A 20,290-nucleotide genomic window follows, 5' to 3' on the forward strand; every position below is an offset into this window, starting at 1 on the left:
TGAAAATTGAAAAAAAAAATCTTTCCCCCCAAAATTATTTTTTAGCCCCCAGTTTTGTATTTTCCCGAGGGTAAGAGGAGAAATTTGACCCCAGAGGTTGTTGTCCAATTTGTCCTGAGTACGCTGATACTCCATATGTTGGGGGGAACCACCGTTTGGGCGCATGGGAGGGCTCGGAAGGGAAGGAGTGCCATTTGGAATGCAGACTTAGATGGAATGGTCTGCAGGCGTCACATTGCGTTTGCAGAACCCCTAATGTACCTAAACAGTAGAAATCCCCCACAAGTGACCCCATATTGGAAACTAGACCCCCATGGAACTTATCTAGATGTGTTGTGAGAACTTTGAACCCCCAAGTGTTTCACTACAGTTTATAACGCAGAGCCGTGAAAATAAAAAATCTTTTTTTTTCCCACAAAAATTATTTTTTAGCCCCCAGTTTTGTATTTTCCCAAGGGTAACAGGAGAAATTGGACCACAAAAGTTGTTGTCCTATTTGTCCTGAGTACGCTGATACCCCATATGTTGGGGTAAACCCCTGTTTGGGCACACGGGAGAGCTCGGAAGGGAAGGAGCACTGTTTTACTTTTTCAACACAGAATTGGCTGGAATTGAGATCGGACGCCATGTCGCGTTTGGAGAGCCCCTGATGTGCCTAAACAGTGGAAACCCCCCAATTATAACTGAAACCCTAATCCAAACACACCCCTAACCCTAATCCCAACAGTAACCCTAACCACACCTCTAACCCTGACACACACCTAACCCTAATCCCAACCCTATTCCCAACTGTAAATGTAATCTAAACCCTAACCGTAACTTTAGCCCCAACCCTAACTGTAGCCTTAACCCTAGCCCCAACCCTAACTTTAGCCCCAACCCAAACTGTAGCCCTAACCCTAGCCCTAACCCTAACTTTAGCCCCAACCCTAACTGTAGCCTTAACCCTAGCCCTAACCATAGCCCTAACCCTAGCCCTAACCCTAGCCCTAACCCTAACCCTAACCCTAGCCCTAACCCTAGCCCTAACCCTAGCCCTAACCCTAGCCCTAACCCTAACCCTAACCCTAGCCATAACCCTAGCCCTAACCCTAGCCCTAACCCTAGCCCTAACCCTAGCCCTAGCCCAAACCCTAACCCTAGCCCTAACCCTAGCCCTAGCCCTAACCCTAATGGAAAAATAGAAATAAATAAATTTTTTTAATTTTTCCCTAACTAAGGGGGTGATGAAGGGGGGTTTGATTTACTTTTATAGCGGGTTTTTTAGCGGATTTTTATGATTGGCAGCCGTCACACACTGAAAGACGCTTTTTATTGCAAAAAATATTTTTTGCGTTACCACATTTTGAGAGCTATAATTTTTCCATATTTTGGTTCACAGAGTCATGTGAGGTCTTGTTTTTTGCGGGACGAGTTGACATTTTTATTGGTAACATTTTCGGGCACGTTACATTTTTTGATCGCCTTTTATTCCGATTTTTGCGAGGCAGAATGACCAAAAACCAGCTATTCATGAATTTCTTTTGGGGGAGGCGTTTATACCGTTCCGCGTTTGGTAAAATTGATAAAGCAGTTTTATTCTTCGGGTCAGTACGACTACAGCGACACCTCATTTATATCATTTTTTTATGTTTTGGCGCTTTTATACGATAAAAACTATTTTATAGAAAAAATAATTATTTTTGCATCGCTTTATTCTCAGGACTATAACTTTTTTTTTTTTTTGCTGATGAGCATCAGCATGTATGGCAGCTCGTTTTTTGCGGGACAAGATGACGCTTTCAGTGGTATCATGGGTATTTATATCTGTCTTTTTGATCGCGTGTTATTCCACTTTTTGTTCTGCGGTATGATAATAAAGCGTTGTTTTTTGCCTCGTTTTTTTTTTTTTTCTTACGGTGTTTACTGAAGGGGTTAACTAGTGGGCCAGTTTTATAGGTCGGGTCGTTACGGACGCTGCGATACTAAATATGTGTACTTTTATTGTTTTTTTTTCATTTAGATAAAGAAATGTATTTAGGGGAATAATATATATATATTTTTTCCATTATTTAGGAATATTTTTTTTTATTTTTTTTTACACATTTTGAAAATTTTTTTTTTACTTTTTTACATTGTCCCAGGGGGGGACATCACAGATCAGTGATCTGACAGTGTGCACAGCACTCTGTCAGATCACTGATCTGACATGCAGTGCTGCAGCCTTCACAGTGCCTGCTCTAAGCAGGCTCTGTGAAGCCACCTCCCTCCCTGCAGGACCTGGATCCGCGGCCATCTTGGATCCGGGGCTGGAGGAAGCAGGGAGGGAGGTGAGACCCTCGCAGCAACGCGATCACATCGCGTTGCTGCGGGGGGCTCAGGGAAGCCCGCAGGGAGCCCCCTCCCTGCGGGAAGCTTCCCTATACCGCCGGCACATCGTGATCATCTTTGATCGCGGTGTGCCAGGGGTTAATGTGCCGGGGGCGGTCCGTGACCGCTCCTGACACATAGTGCCGGATGTCAGCTGCGATAAACAGCTGACACCCGGCCGCGATCGGCGGCGCTCCCCCCGTGAGCGCCGCCGATCGCGCTGGACGTACTATCCCGTCCGTGGTCATGGGGGCCCACCCCACCTCGACGGGATAGTACGTCCCATGTCAGAAAGGGGTTAAGAACTTCAGAAATCTTATATGGCCCAATGAAACGAGGCTTAAACTTAGGAGAGGAAACCTTCATAGGAACATGACGAGATGACAACCAAACCAAATCCCCAACACGAAGTCGGGGACCAACACAGCGCCGGCGGTTAGCGAAACGTTGAGCCTTCTCCTGGGACAATGTCAAATTGTCCACCACATGAGTCCAAATCTGCTGCAACCTGTCCACCACAGTATCCACACCAGGACAGTCCGAAGGCTCAACCTGCCCTGAAGAGAAACGAGGATGGAAACCAGAATTACAGAAAAAAGGGGAAACCAAAGTAGCCGAGCTGGCCCGATTATTAAGGGCGAACTCAGCCAAAGGCAAGAAGGACACCCAATCATCCTGATCAGCAGAAACAAAGCATCTCAGATATGTTTCCAAAGTCTGATTAGTTCTTTCGGTTTGGCAATTAGTCTGAGGATGGAAAGCCGAAGAAAAAGACAAATCAATGCCCATCTTAGCACAAAAGGACCGCCAAAACCTCGAAACAAACTGGGAACCTCTGTCCGAGATGATGTTCTCCGGAATACCATGCAAACGAACCACATGCTGGAAAAACAATGGCACCAAATCAGAGGAGGAAGGCAATTTAGACAAGGGTACCAAATGGACCATCTTAGAGAAGCGATCACAAACCACCGAAATGACCGACATCCTTTGAGAAACAGGGAGATCAGAAATAAAATCCATGGAAATATGCGTCCAGGGCCTCTTCGGGACCGGCAAGGGCAAAAGCAACCCACTGGCACGAGAACAGCAGGGCTTAGCCCGAGCACAAGTCCCACAGGACTGCACAAAAGAACGCACATCCCGTGACAAAGAAGGCCACCAAAAGGATCTAGCCACCAAATCTCTGGTACCAAAGATTCCAGGATGACCAGCCAACACCGAACAATGAACCTCAGAGATAACTCTACTAGTCCATCTATCAGGGACAAACAGTTTCTCCGTTGGACAATGGTCAGGTCTATCAGCCTGAAACTTCTGCAGCACGCGCCGCAAATCAGGGGAGATGGCAGACAAAATTACCCCCTCTTTAAGAATACCCGCCGGCTCCGGAACACCCGGAGAGTCAGGCACAAAACTCCTTGACAGGGCATCAGCCTTCACATTCTTAGATCCCGGAAGGTATGAAACCACAAAATCAAAACGAGAGAAAAAGAGCGACCATCGAGCCTGTCTAGGATTCAACCGTTTGGCAGACTCGAGATAAGTCAAATTCTTGTGATCCGTCAAGACCACCACGCGATGTATAGCTCCTTCAAGCCAATGTCGCCACTCCTCGAATGCCCACTTCATGGCCAACAACTCTCGATTGCCAACATCATAATTGCGCTCAGCAGGCGAGAATTTTCTAGAACAGAAGGCACATGGTTTCATCACCGAGCCATCAGAACTTCTTTGCAACAAAACAGCCCCTGCTCCAATCTCAGAAGCATCAACCTCGACCTGAAACGGGAGCGAAACATCTGGCTGGCACAACACAGGGGCAGAAGAAAAACGACGCTTCAACTTCTGAAAAGCCTCTACAGCCGCAGAGGACCAATTGACCACATCAGCACCTTTCTTGGTCAAATCAGTCAACGGTTTAGCAATACTAGAAAAATTAGCGATGAAGCGACGGTAAAAATTAGCAAAGCCCAGAAACTTCTGCAGGCTCTTCAGAGATGTCGGCTGAGTCCAATCATAAATGGCCTGAACTTTAACAGGGTCCATCTCGATAGTAGAAGGGGAAAAAATGAACCCCAAAAATGAAACCTTCTGAACTCCAAAGAGACACTTTGACCCTTTCACAAACAAGGAATTCGCACGAAGGACCTGGCACACCATTCTGACCTGCTTCACATGAGACTCCCAATCATCCGAAAAGACCAAAATGTCATCCAAATATACAATCATGAATCTATCCAGGTACTCTCGGAAGATGTCATGCATAAAGGACTGAAACACAGATGGAGCATTAGAAAGCCCGATTGGCATAACCAGGTACTCAAAATGGCCCTCGGGCGTATTCAATGCTGTTTTCCATTCATCGCCCTGTTTAATTCGCACAAGATTATACGCCCCTCGAAGATCTATCTTGGTGAACCAACTAGCCCCCTTAATCCGAGCAAACAAATCAGACAGCAGCGGCAAAGGATACTGAAATTTGACTGTGATCTTATTAAGAAGGCGGTAATCAATACAAGGTCTCAAAGAGCCATCCTTCTTGGCCACAAAAAAGAACCCTGCTCGCAATGGTGACGACGACGGGCGAATATGACCCTTCTCCAAGGATTCCTTTATATAACTCCGCATAGCGGCATGCTCTGGCACAGATAAATTAAACAGTTGGCCTTTAGGAAACTTACTACCAGGAATCAAATCAATAGGACAATCGCAATCCCTATGAGGAGGTAGGGCACTGGATTTGGGCTCTTCAAATACATCCCGGTAATCTGACAAAAACTCAGGGACCTCAGAAGGAATGGAAGGCGAAATTTACAACAATGGAACATCACCATTTACCCCCTGACAACCCCAGCTGGACACAGACATAGATTTCCAATCCAACACTGGATTATGGACCTGTAGCCATGGCAACCCCAAAACGACCACATCATGCAGATTATGCAACACCAAAAAGCGAATATCCTCCTGATGTGCAGGAGCCATGCACATGGTCAATTGAGTCCAGTACTGAGGCTTATTCTTGGCCAAAGGTGTAGCATCAATTCCTCTCAATGGAATAGGATTCTGCAAGGGCTCCAAGAAAAAACCACAGCGCCTGGCAAACTCCAAGTCCATCAAATTCAGGGCAGCGCCTGAATCCACAAATGCCATAACAGAATAGGATGACAGAGAGCAAATCAGAGTAACGGACAAAAGAAATTTAGACTGTACCGTACCAATGGTGGCAGACCTAGCGAACCGCTTAGTGCGCTTAGGACAATCGGAGATAGCATGAGTGGATTCACCACAGTAAAAACACAGCCCATTCCAACCTGTGTTCTTGCCGTTCAGCTCTTGTCAAAGTCCTATCACATTGCATAGGCTCAGGCCTATGCTCAGAGAATACCGCCAAATGGTGCACAGCTTTGCGCTCACGCAAGCGCCAATCGATCTGAATGGCCAAGGACATAGACTCATTCAGACCAGCAGGCGTGGGAAATCCCACCATGACATCCTTAAGGGCTTCAGAAAGACCCTTTCTGAAAATTGCCGCCAGGGCACACTCATTCCCCTGAGTAAGCACAGACCACTTTCTAAACTTCTGACAGTACACCTCTGCTTCATCCTGACCCTGACACAAAGCCAGCAAGATTTTCTCTGCCTGATCCACTGAATTTGGTTCATCATAAAGCAATCCAAGCGCCAGAAAAAACGCATCAACATCACGCAATGCAGGATCTCCTTTTGCAAGGGAAAATGCCCAGTCTTGAGGGTCACCACGCAACAAAGAAATAATGATTTTTACTTGTTGAACGGGGTCACCAGAGGAGCGGGGTTTCAAAGCTAGAAACAATTTACAATTATTTTTGAAATTCAGGAACTTAGATCTATCCCCAGAAAATAAATCAGGAATAGGAATTCTAGGCTCCAACATCGGATTCTGAACCACAAAATCTTGAATGTTTTGTACCCTTGCAGTGAGATGATCCACACAAGAGGACAGACCTTGAATGTCCATATCTACACCTGTGTCCTGAACCACCCAAAGTTTTAGGGGAAAAGAAAGACAAAACACAGTGCAAAGAAAAAAAAATGGTCTCAGAACTTCTCTTATCCCTCTATTGAGATGCATTAATACTTTGGGCTAGCTGTACTGTTATGGACCTGGTGGTTAGGAGCACCCGGCACGACCTGATAGTTAAACTCACACAGGACAAGCTCTGTGATGTGGGAGCTCTGCTGACCGCAACCCCTAATCCTATCACACAACTAGAAATAGCCGTGGAGCGTTCCTGACTCTCCCTAGATGCCTCTTCACAGCCTAAGAGCTAGCTAGCCCTAGAGATAGAAAATAAAGCCTACCTTGCCTCAGAGAAATTCCCCAAAGGAAAAGGCAGCCCCCCACATATATTGACTGTGAGTAAAGATGAAAGTCACAAACGCAGAAATGAAACAGGTTTCAGCAAAGGGTGGCCAGACTTACTAAACAGACAGAGGATAGGAAAGGTATCTTTGCGGTCAGCACAAAAAACTACAAAAGACCATGCAGAGTGTGCAAAAAGACCTCCGCACCGACTAAAGGTGCGGAGATGCCACTCTGCATCCCAGAGCTTCCAGCTAGCATGGCAAAATCATAATATGCAGATGGACAAGGAAACAATGAACAAATAATAACAAGCAGGAACTTAGCTTCTGCTGGAGTAGACAGGTCACCAGAAAGATCCAAGAGCGAACTGAACCAATGCAGGAACATTGACAGCTGGCATGGAGTAACGATCTGAGTGGAGTTAAATAGAGCAGCCAACCAAAGGATAAACCACGTCACCTGTGTAAGGAACCTCAGAAGCAGCAGCTCCACTCACAGCCACCAGAGGGAGTCCATGGACAGAACTCGCCGAAGTACCATTCACGACCACAGGAGGGAGTTTGACAACAGAATTCACAACACATTGCATAGGCTCAGAAATTTTCTCTGAGGATAACACCACAGCGCGCACAGTTCTGCGCTCCCGCAGGCGTCGGTCAATCTGAATGGCCAGAGACATAGAATCACTCAGACCGGAAGGCGTGGGAAACCCCACCATAACATCTTTAACAGATTCAGAAAGCCCCCTTCTGAAAATTGCCGCCAAAGCATCATTATTACATTTAGTCAACACAGACCATTTTCTGAATTTCTGACAATACAATTCTGCCACCTCTTGACCCTGAGACAGGGCCAACAAGGTCTTCTCAGCTTGATCCACAGAATTAGGTTCATCATATAATAGTCCTAAAGCCTGAAAAAAGGAGTCAATATTAAGCAAAGCCAGATTCCCAGATTCCAGGGAAAACGCCCAATCCTGCGGGTCACTACGCAGCAGGGAGATTACGATTTTTACCTGCTGAATGGAATCACCAGAGGATCGAGGTCTCAGGTCAAAAAACAGTTTACAGTTGTTTTTAAAACTCAAAAATTTAGACCTGTCACCAGAAAACAAATCAGGAGTAGGAATCTTCGGTTCTAAAGCAGGAGTCTGAACAATATAATCAGAAATACCTTGCACCCTAGCAGCAAGCTGGTCTACACGAGAAGCTAATTCCTGAACATTCATGCTTGCACCAGGCTCCTCAGCCACCCAGATATTAAGAGGGAAGAGAACACAAAACAGACTGAAGAAAAAAAAATGGCTCAAGAGCTTCCTTCCCTTCTTCTGAGATGCATTTAACTCATTGTTGGCCAGTTGTACTGTTAAGATCCGGTGACCTTGGAGCTGCATGCGAACTTTCACTGGAGGAAGTGGCCACTATACTGACCGCAACCCTGACCTTAACATCGCAACTAGAAGTAGCCGTGGAGTGTACCTAACACACCTAGACACCTCATCACAGCCGGAGGACTAAATACCCCTAAAGATGGAAATCGGAATACTATCTTGCCTCAGAGAAAATCCCCAAAGGATAGACAGCCCCCCACAAATATTGGCGGTGAGTCGGAGAGGAAAAAACCTACACAGGCAGAAAAAACAGGATTTAGCACAGGAGGCCACTCTAGCTACATAGGACAGAATAGGACAGAGTTCTGTGCGGTCAGTATAAAAACCCTTCAAAAATCCACAGCAGAATATACAAAAAAAACTTCCTACATTTAACTAAAGATGTAGGAGCGTATATCTGCAACTGCATTGAAACCAACCAGACTGAGAAAACACAGACACAGTCTAATCTGGACAAAAGAAAAACAAACGAACAGTACTGAAAATAAGCACACTGCATGTGTGCCACAGGAAAAGAAACAGACACTTATCTTTGCTGAACTGGCAGATAAGCAGGGGAGGCCAAGCAGAGATCCAACACTTCCAAAGAAACATTGACAACTGGCAAGGGCCAAAGGATCCTGCACACCTAAATATCCCAGTCAGAATTGTAATTATCTGATACACCTGGCCAGGACTGCGAGTCAGAGACAACTGCATTCCCACCAACAACCACTGGAGGGAACCCAAGAGCAGAATTCACAACAGCGTGCACGCCGTCCGCCATCTTACTTCTGCCGATCGCAGCATAGGGAGAGGTTGCCGCAGCTTCAGCAGAAGAAGAAGTGTGCTGTGCACACTGTCAGATCACCGATCTGTGATGTCCCCACCTGGGACAAAGTAAAAAAGTTAAAAAAAAATTTCCAAATGTGTAAAAAAAAATAAAAAAAAATATTCCTAAATAATGAAAAAAATATATACATTATTCCCATAAATACATTTCTTTATCTAAATGAAAAAAACAAAACAATAAAAGTACACAAATTTAGTATTGCCGCGTCCGTAACGGCCCAACCTATGAAACTGGCCCACTAGTTAACCCCTTCAGTAAACACCTTAAGAAAAAAAAAAAAAACGAGGCAAAAAACAACGCTTTATTATCATACCGCCAAACAAAAAGTGGAATAACACGCGATCAAGAAGACAGATATAAATAACCATGGTACCACTGAAAGCGTCATCTTGTCCCGCAAAAAACGAGCTGCCATACAGCATCATCAGCAAAAAAATAAAAAAGTTATAGTCCTGAGAATAAAGCGATGCAAAAATAATTATTTTTTCTTTGAAATAGTTTTTATCGTATAAAAGCGCAAAACATAAAAAAATGATATAAATGAGGTATCGCTGTAATTGTACTGACCCAAAGAATAAAACTGCTTTATCAATTTTACCAAACGCGGAACGGCATAAACGCCTCCACCAAAAGAAATTCATGAATAGCTGGTTTTTGGTCATTCTGCCTCACAAAAATCGGAATAAAAAGCGATCAAAAAATGTCACGTGCCCAAAAATGTTACCAATAAAAACGTCAACTTATCCCGCAAAAAACAAGACCTCACATGACTCTGTGGACCAAAATGTGGAAAAATTATAGCTCTTAAAATGTGGTAACGCAAAAAATATTTTTTGCAATAAAAAGCGTCTTTCAGTGTGTGACGGCTGCCAATCATAAAAATCCGCTAAAAAACCCGCTATAAAAGTAAATCAAACCCCCCTTCATCACCCCCTTAGTTAGGGAAAAATTAAAAAAATGTATTTATTTCCATTTTCCCATTAGGGCTAGGGTTAGGGCTAGGGTTAAGGCTAGGGTTAGGGCTAGGATTAGGGCTAGGGTTAGGGCTAGGGTTAGGGCTAGGGTTAGGGCTAGGGTTAGGGCTAGGGTTAGGGTTAGGGCTAGGGTTAGGGTTAGGGTTACGGCTAGGGTTAGGGTTAGGGCTGGGGTTAGGGTTAGGGCTACAGTTAGGGTTGGGGCTAAAGTTAGGGTTAGGGTTGGGGCTAAAGTTACGGTTAGGGTTTAGATTACATTTACAGTTGGGAATAGGGTTGGGATTAGGGTTAGGGATGTGGTTAGGGTTACTGTTGGGATTAGGGTTAGGGGTGTGTTTGGATTAGGGTTTCAGTTATAATTGGGGGGTTTCCACTGTTTAGGCACATCAGGGGCTCTCCAAATGCGACATGGCGTCCGATCTCAATTCCAGCCAATTCTGCGTTGAAAAAATAAAACAGTGCTTCTTCCCTTCTGAGCTCTCCCGTGCGCCCAAACAGGGGTTTACCCCAACATATGCAGTATCAGCGTACTCAGGACAAATAGGACAACAACTTTTGGGGTCGAATTTCTCCTCTTACCCCCGGGAAAATACAAAACTGGGGGCTAAAAAATAATTTTGGGGGGAATGTTTTTTTTTTTTTTTTCACGGCTCTGCGTTACAAACTGTAGTGAAACACTTGAGGGTTCAAAGCTCTCACAGCACATCTAGATAAGTTCCTTAGGGGGTCTAGTTTCCAAAACAGTGTCACTTGTGGGGGTTTCTACTGTTTAGGTACATTAGGGGCTCTGCAAACGCAATGTGATACCTGCAGACCATTCCATCTAAGTCTGCATTCCAAATGGAGCTCCTTCCCTTCCGAGCCCTCCCATGCGCCCAAACAGTGGTTCCCCCCCACATATGGGGTATCATCGCACTCAGGACAAATTGGGCAACAAATTTTGGGGTCCAATTTCTCCTGTTACCCTCGGGAAAATGCAAAACTGGGGGCTAAAAAAATAATTTTTGTCAGAAAAAATTTTTGTTTTATTTTTACGGCTCTGCATTATAAACTTCTGTGAAGCCCTTGGTGGGTCAAAGCGCTCAAAACACATCTAAATAAGTTCCTTTGAGGGTCTACTTTCCAAAATGGTGTCACTTGTGGGGGGTTTCAATGTTTAGGCACATCAGTGGCTCTCCAAACGCAACATGGTGTCCCATCTCGATTCCAGTCAATTTTGCATTGAAAAGTCAAATGGCGCTCCTTCACTTCCGAGCTCTGTCATGTGCCCAAACAGTGGTTTACCCCCACATATGGGGTATCGGTGTACTCAGGACAAATTGTACAACAACTTTCGGGGTCCATTTTCTCCTGTTATCCTTGGTAAAATAAAACAAATTGGAGCTGACGTAAATTTTTTGTGAAAAAAGTTAAATGTTCATTATTATTTAAACATTCCAAAAATTCCTGTGAAGCACCAGAAGGGTTAATAAACTTTTTGAATATGGTTTTGAGCACCTTGAGGGGTGCAGTTTTTAGAATGGTGTCACACTTGGGTATTTTCTATCATATAGACCCCTAAAAATGACTTCAAATGAGATGTGGTCCCTAAAAAAAAAATGGTGTTGTAAAAACGAGAAATTGCTGGTCAAATTTTAACCATTATAACTCCCTAACAAAAAAAAATGTTGGTTCCAAAATTGTGTTGATGTAAAGTAGACATGTGGGAAATGTTACTTATTAAGTATTTTGTGTGACATATCTCTGTGATTTAATTGCATAAAAATTCAAAATTGTGAAATTTTCATAATTTTCGCCAAATTTCCGTATTTTTCACAAATAAACGCAGGTACTATCAAAGAATTTTTACCACTATTATGAAGTACAATATGTCACGAGAAAACAATGTCAGAATCACTGGGATCCGTTGAAGCATTCCAGAGTTATAACCTCATAAAGGGACAGTGGTCAGAATTGTAAAAATTGGCCCGGTCATTAACGTGCAAACCACCCTTGGGGGTAAAGAGGTTAAGGTTCCTGAGGGTGTGAAAATGACCTCTGCAATGTATATAGAGAGTTTCTGACTGACAACTTTCTTCCATGGTATAAAAAGCAGAAACCTTCGTGCCTTCAGGAGCAAAATCATCTTCATGCATGACAATGCACCATCTCATGCTGAAAAGAATACCTCTGAGTCATTGGCTGCTATGGGCATAAAAGGAAATAAACTTATGGTGCGGCCACCATCTTCCCATGACCTCAACCCTATAGAGAACCTTTGGAGTATCATCAAGCAAAAGATCTATGAGGGTGGGAGGCAGTTCACCTCAAAACAGCAGCTCTGGGAGGCTATTCTGACTTCATGCAAAGAAATACAAGTAGAAACTCTCCAAAAACGCACAAGTTCAATGGATGCAAGAATTGTGAAGGTGATATCAAAGAAGGGGTCCTATGTTAACATGTAACTTGGCCTGTTAGGATGTTTTGGAGTTAAATAGCTTTTTTGTTCAGTGAATGTGACCTCCTAATGTTCTGCAAATTCCACAAATGAGCGTTTTCAGTTCTTCAAAACATATCAAATGTTTAGAAATTCTATTGTGCCTAATAATTTGGAACAGTGCATTTTGATTTTTTTATTCATTTTGGAGATTATACTGTTATCATTGGGAGGTTTCTTCAATAAAATTCGATATATACTCTAACGGGTGATGACTTTTATTAGACTGTCATTTGCACCGACCAATTAGGAAAATCCGAGAAAAATGTAATTTGCATAATACAGTTATATGCAAAAGTTTGGGCACCCCTATTAATCTTAAGCTTAATGTTTTATAAAAAATTGTTTTTTTTGCAACAGCTATTTCAGTTTCATAAATCTAAACTGTTGGACACAGTAATGTTTCTGCCTTGAAATGAGGTTTATTGTACTAACAGAAAATGTGCAATCTGCATTCAAACAAAATTAGACCGGTGCATAAGTATGGGCACCCTTATCATTTTCTTGTTTTAAATACTCCTACCTACTTTTTACTGACTTACTAAAGCACTTTTTTTGGTTTTCTAACCTCATTGAGCTTTGAACTTCATAGCCAGGTGTATGCAATCATGAGAAAAGCTACTTAAAGTGGCCACTTGCAAGTTGGTCTCCTGTTTGAATCTCCTCTGAAGAGTGGCATCATGGGCTCCTCAAAACAACTGTCTAATGATCTGAAAACAAAGATTATTCAACATAGTTGTTCAGGGGAAGGATACAAAAAGCTGTCTCAAAGATTTAACCTGTCAATTTCCACTGTGAGGAACATAGTAAGGAAATGGAAGAACACAGGTGCAGTTCTTGTTAAGGCCAGAAGTGGCAGGCCAAGAAAAACATCAGAAAGGCAGAGAAGAAGAATTGTGAGATCAGTCAAGGACAATCCTCAGACCACCTCCAGAGAGCTGCAGCATCAACTTGCTGCAGATGGTGTCACTGTGCATCGGTCAACTATACAATGCACTTTATTATTATTATTATTATTATTATTATTATTGTTATAGCGCCATTTATTCCATGGCGCTTTACATGTGAGGAGGGGTATACATAATAAAAACAAGTACAATAATCTTAAACAATACAAGTCATAACTGGTACAGGAGGAATGAGGACCCTGCCCGCGAAGGCTCACAATCTACAAGGGATGGGTGAGAATACAGTAGGTGAGGGTAGAGATGGTCATGCAGCGGTTTGGTCGATCGGTGGTTACTGCAGGTTGTAGGCTTGTCTGAAGAGGTGGGTCTTCAGGTTCTTTTTGAAGGTTTCGATGGTAGGCGAGAGTCTGATGTGTTGTGGTAGAGGGTTCCAGAGTAGGGGTGATACGCGAGAGAAATCTTGCATACGATTGTGGGAAGAGGAGATAAGAGGGGAGTAGAGTAGGAGATCTTGTGAGGATCGGAGGTTGCGGGTAGGTAAGTACCGGGAGACGAGGTCACAGATGTATGGAGGACACAGGTTGTGGATGGCTTTGTATGTCATGGTAAGGGTTTTGTAGTGGAGTCTCTGGGCAATGGGGAGCCAGTGAAGGGATTGACAGAGGGGAGAGGCCGGGGAATAGCGGGGGGACAGGTGGATTAGTCGGGCAGCAGAGTTTAGAATAGATTGGAGGGGTGCGAGAGTGTTAGAGGGGAGGCCATAGAGCAGGAGGTTGCAGTAGTCAAGGCGAGAGATGATGAGGGCATGGACTAGGGTTTTTGCAGATTCATGGTTGAGGAATGAACGGATTCGTGAAATATTTTTGAGTTGAAAGCGGCAGGAAGTGGAAAGGGCTTGGATATGTGGTTTGAAGGAGAGATCAGCGTCAAGGATTACCCCGAGGCAGCGAGCTTGTGGGACTGGGGAGAGTGGGCAGCCATTTACTGTAATGGATAGGTTCATTGGTGGGGTCACGTGAGATGGGGGAAAGATGATGAATTCTGTTTTGTCCATGTTAAGTTTTAGAAATCTAGTGGAGAAGAAGGATGAAATAGCAGACAGACATTGAGGGATTCTGGTTAGAAGGGAGGTGATATCTGGTCCAGAGATGTAGATCTGTGTGTCGTCAGCGTAGAGGTGATACTGAAAGCCATGAGATTCTATGAGCTGTCCCAGGCCAAAGGTGTAAATGGAGAAGAGCAAGGGCCCAAGGACTGAACCTTGTGGGACTCCGACAGATAGAGGGCGAGGTGAGGAGGTGGTGTGTGAGTGGGAGACGCTGTATGGGAGAGTGATGCGAAAGAAGCCATTTCTGCAAGCACGCCACAAACATAGTCGGCTGAGGTATGCAAAAGCACATTTGGAGAAGCCAATTTCTTTTTGGAAGAAGGTCCTGTGGACTTATGAAACCAAGATTGAGTTGTTTGGTCATACAAAAAGGCGGCCAAAAACACATCATTCCAAGAAAAACACTTGCTACCCACAGTAAAATTTGGTGGAGTTTCCATCATGCTTTGGGGCTGTGTGGCCAATGCCGGCACCGGGAATCTTGTTAAAGTTGAGGGACGCATGGATTCCTCTCAGTATCAGCAGATTCTTGACAATAATGTTCATGAAACCGTTACAAAGTTGAAGTTAGGCAGGAGATGGATCTTTCAGCAAGACAATGATCCAAAACACCGCTCCAAATCTACTCAGGCATTCATACAGAGGAACAATTACACTGTCCTGGAATGGTCATCCCAGTCCCCAGACCTGAATATCATTGATCATCTGTGGGATCATTTGAAGAGGGCTGTCCATGCTCGGCGACCATCAAACTTAACTGAACTTGAATTGTTTTGTAAAGAGGAATGGTCAAAAATACCTTCATTCAGGATCCAGGAACTCATTAAAAGCTACAGGAAGCAACTAGAGGCTGTTATTTTTGCAGAAGGAGGATCTACTGAATAATAATGTCACTTTTCTGGTGGGGTGCCCATACTTATGCACCTGTCAAATTTTGTTTGAATGCAGATTGCACATTTTCTGTTAGTACAATAAACCTCATTTCAAGGCAGAAACATTACTGTGTCCAACAGTTATTAGATATATGAAACTGAAATAGCTGTTGCAACAAAAACAATTTTTATAAAACATTAAGCTTAAGATTAATAGGGGTGCCCAAACTTTTTCATATAACTGTAATTTGGAACATGGTTTATATATAAAATAAACAGCAGCAGCAGGCAGTAATGGAGCCTTTATATGTATGCAGTGAGATCTATGTACTCACATACAGTGCCTGCAGGCCTTACACTAATGTGGATATGTGCACATAAACTCCCCTGCCTACCTAGAGCTGCAATCTATGTACCCCCAAAATAGCCCAAAAAAGGACTGTTGGATTTGTGGACTGAACACTAGCAGACCCACACTAACTATTCAAAGAACGAATCTGACTCAGCAGCAAACCTCCCTACAATAGCCGAGTCCAGAGCAGAATGCGGCGAGCAGGGCGGCACCAGGTCTCTTATAGACCTGATTATGCTGTGCGGCCAGCCAAACACTGTAATACCACAACAAAGATGGCTGCGGCATTATAATGCATGGCAGACAATAACTGCATGGTCATTGGCACTCTAAAAAAGCACCAAAATTGCAGGGCAGAGACCCGAGCTTCCGCCAAATAATCCCGGGAATACTCTGTGCTCACCGAATACACCGAACATACACTCCCTGACAGAAATTATGTCGCTTATCCATGTTATGTAAATAAAAGCTTATAACCTGATTTTAAATTCAGCCATTGGTTGTATAAATTATTCTTTTGAAAGCTGAAACCCTCCGAAATGTGGCTTAGGTTAAGAAAATAAATTGGCATCAATGTAGAAATATTGATCAGTTAATGGACACAGAATGGTCAGATTTTGGCAAGACAAAAGTTTTGTCGCTTGGTCATATAATGCACCAAATCCTAGTTTACATCCTCACCTGTGCTCAGTAAATGATCGGTTAATTAGTGTGTGTATATAAAGAAACCCAGCATCCCAGACCTTCACTTGAAATGCAACTTGAGCTCTGACAACATGCCAAAAATCCACCCTGCAACCAAAGCCTGGATTGACCAAAGCCTGGATTATCAAGAGGTGATTTGCACTTTTAATGTGTCTCAGCGTCAAGTACAAAGAATTAAAAAAAGATTTGAAGAGACTGGAGAATGAGATGTGTTTGACAAGCCCAGGTACGGGCAGACTCAGCAAGACATCTGCTCAGGAGGAACGTTTGTTGGTTAGAAAATCCAAAGCAAGCCCCTCTTCCACTGCAGCAGAGCTCCAACCGGCTTGGTCACCTCAAGTCCCTGTCTCAACTAGAACAGTTTGTAGGATTCTGTCTCGAAATGGCCTCCATGGTCGAATCAGTGCCCAGAAGCCAACACTAAACAAAAGACAAATGAAAAACCGTGTGGCATTTGCAAAGACCCACAGCCTGCTAAACAGATGGACACTGGAAAAGCGGCAGAAAGTTGATTTCTCTGATGAGAATTACACCACAGCCACCACAAACACTGCAGGAGACCTACTGGAGCCCGTATGGATCCAAAATAACACCCAGAAAACAGTTACATTTGGTGGTGGAAAGATCATGGTCTGGGGTAACATTCAGTATGGGGGTGTGCCAAACATTTGCAAGGTGGAAGACAATATCAATAGCCTAAAATATCAAGAAGTATTAGCTACCTCTGATATTCCACATCATAAAAGGGGTCAAATTCTGCAGCAGGATGGTGCTCCATCTCATACATCCATCTCTACAACAAAGTTCCTCCAGGCAAAAAAGATCAAGATGCTCAAGGACTGGCCAGCCCAATCACCAGACATGAACATCATTGAGCATGTTTGGGGTAGGATGAAAGATGAAGTTTGGAAGACAAAACCAAAGAATCTAGATGAACTCTGGGAGGCATGTAAGACCGCATTCTTTGCTATTCCTGATAACTTCATTAATAAATTGTATGAATCATTGTTGAATTGCATGGATGCATTCCTTCAAGCTCATGGAAGTCACACAAAATATTAAATATGACTAATAGCACCACAACTTTATTCACCAACATATATTTGTATTTTAAGTTAATTATTTGTTTGAATATCACGTTAGTTTCTGTAGGCGACAAAACTTTTGTCTTGCCAAAATCTGACCATTCTGTGTCCATTAATTGATCAATATTTCTGCATTGATGCCAATTTATTTTCTTAACCTAAACCACATTTCAGAGGGTTTCGCTTTCAAAAGAATAATTTATACAACCAATGGATGAATTTAACGTCAGGTTATAAGATTTTATTTACATAACATGGATAAGCGACATAAATCCTGTCAGGGAGTGTAGTGATACTCGAGCGAGTACCAAGTAGTGGCGAGCATGTTCGCTCATCACTAGTCACTATATGTTATTATTCTAATGTTTCACACATAAAAGATTATTTATCTGTTACGGGAGGATCCCCATAATTCTTCAGAGTATACACCTTTGTGAAGGTCCTACTTCCATTTATTTCTATTTTTTTCCCTCCCCCACCCACTTCTATATATTACCATTTACTACTCATTGTCCTGAGCTGTTATTCCTTTTCTACACCCAATCTGGCTAATTTTGACTATTTTGGACTAATGATAGGACCCGTTGAAGCGTGCAAGACCTTCAGTCCTTTTTTGTTTATTCTGCATGTTCTGCTAATGTCTCTCCCATTGTGTAAATGAAATAAAGAACAAAGGTTTTTTATTTCACGGAAGATTCGAGTTGTGTGTTTTTTTCTTATTTCTGGATTACTTCACATGTGTCTTTCAGCAAGCACCTCCACACACCATGAATATACCGTGAAGGGTGTCATCGATTCAGAGACCATCATCTCTACCAGTAAGTTGATTTTTTTTGTCTTTGTGCCATTCAATTTTTTCTTTTTTTCTTTGTGACTTTATATTTTTTCTGACCCTACTCTGCATAATTTTGGATCATATTATATATACTTTATTTTGAGGTTTTTCTAATTTTCTTTTTTGGCAGTACATTGAGGAAGGTCTATATGACCGAAACATCTGTAAATTGTATATATTCGACCACATTAAAAAATTTTCACTGCTAGCGTTGGTGTGTGCCAAGTTCTCTATACTAGGCTACATGGTTTGGGATCGTACTTGAGCACCACTTATCAGTTGTGCTAGCACTACTTTGGCTATTGATGTTGTGACACGTGATGCCGGTACCCAATTAGAGCTAGCGTCACTGTCCCTGCCTCCTGTCGAATTAAGCAGGAAGAGGAAGTCAGGGATCAGCTGCAGCCCTAACTTCCTCTTCATGTTTGATTTGTCCAAAGGCAGGGACAGTGACGCCAGCGATAATTGAGTGCCTGTGCCACCTGTCACAACAACCGCAACCATGCACCGGGACTGCGAGTGCAGACACCACTGTATCTGCACGGGAGGTGGGTATAGGCTTTATTATTTTATAGGTGCAAAACATTTTGATCAAGAAGGGGTTGTCCTGGTAGTGGACAACCAGTTTAAGTGTCAAGGAAGTGAAAAAATGAAATGAGTTGGGTGAGCTTGCTCACCAGTCACAAAATGTATACTATTGTCTTCTGTTATGTAGAACAGGACTTTACAGAGGATGGAGAAAATAAGGGTCCAATGGGTTCATGTTATATGAATTTCCCAAAAAATTTACAACAAATTAAGAGCGTTAAAATCCACCCGATTTTAACGCTCTTAATTTGTTGTAAATTTTTTGGGAAATTCATATAACATGAACCCATTGGACCCTTATTTTCTCCATCCTCTGTTAGGGTTGAGATACTCAGTTGAACTCTAGGTCCTTTATCTGGTGTGAGGATTGCCGAGAGTTGTCGGAAGTATGGTGCCTACAGACAATGATAACATTGGTTGAATATTTTTCAAATTTTACTGAGAAGAAAAGCACAGGAAGATGAAGAAAAAAGTGTCTAATATTGGGCTATTATACAAAATGTGCAAAAAAAAAGCAACATAAAAATAAAAAGACAATGATGTAAACAGTTATTTTTACATTTCTGAATAATAGAGATTTGTATTTTTCCTTAAAGGGAATCTGTCACCCCCGGGATGTTTTTACCTATTAATAATGGCATATAGGTAATAGAATGGTTAAAGTAGTCGTACCTGTATGCCCTTATCTGCGGTCTTGATGTTCTGAAATTGTATTTTGGCTAAGTAGCAAAATTAGGACAGCAGGGTATTAAAATGCCCTCCTTGCTTGCAATGTGTGAGGGATGAAAAAAATATGCTGTTATTAAAGTGCTGTTATTGCATTTTAGAACAGATGAATCAATTTACAGTCACACTGATTGACTATAGTACACCACTTGTCTATCTCACTTGAATCTTTGGATTATTAATCACATACTGAGACTAGCACCCCAATTTTAAATGATCTTCAGCCGTGCAGTAGTATACTACTATGAGATTGGGCCCTTTTCTATCACTCTGCAATGAGCTGTGTACTCTAAACTCCTATCCCTATGCTTTAAAAGCAGAAAATGGTGCTGTTTGATGGTCAACCATCTTTTATACTAGCTGTGATAGCCCACCTGACTGGTGTGGATGTGATAACTGTAGGAAATTTAGGGGGAGGCAGCGCCTGACATTATAAGCCCAATCTCTGAGTCTTCAGTAGTCTGTGAAATCTAGCCATGAATTTTTTTTCCCTCACAAGTCAAATCTCAAACTTTTTATATTGGCGTGGACCTGCAAATGTGTGGAAATTTAAAGTTTGAAGGCGTAAACCGATAATTAATATAAATATAAGGGGAGTTCAAAGTTAGTCACGTCTGGAAGAAACCATAGTGGTGACATTCTATTTGGGTTTATTTGATGGTTTATATGCTGTTTTTGTGGATCTTTTGTAAATACAATATAATACCTTACATAAGGAAAATCTGTATTGCAATACTTC

General features: G+C 42.7%; 1 protein-coding gene and 1 long non-coding RNA gene across 2 annotated transcripts in view; one reads left to right on the plus strand and one right to left on the minus strand.

Annotated features, from left to right (window-relative positions):
* Nucleotides 1–20,290, minus strand: part of LOC138664259 (cytochrome P450 2G1-like) — a 357,037-nt gene that overhangs the window by 113,433 nt on the left and 223,314 nt on the right. The window lies entirely within an intron of this gene.
* The window catches only part of LOC138664260 (uncharacterized), a 268,604-nt gene that overhangs the window by 60,010 nt on the left and 188,304 nt on the right, over nt 1–20,290 (plus strand). The window lies entirely within an intron of this gene.

The sequence above is a fragment of the Ranitomeya imitator genome, chromosome 2, assembly GCF_032444005.1.
Source record: "Ranitomeya imitator isolate aRanImi1 chromosome 2, aRanImi1.pri, whole genome shotgun sequence".
NCBI classification, from domain to species: Eukaryota; Metazoa; Chordata; class Amphibia; order Anura; family Dendrobatidae; genus Ranitomeya; species Ranitomeya imitator.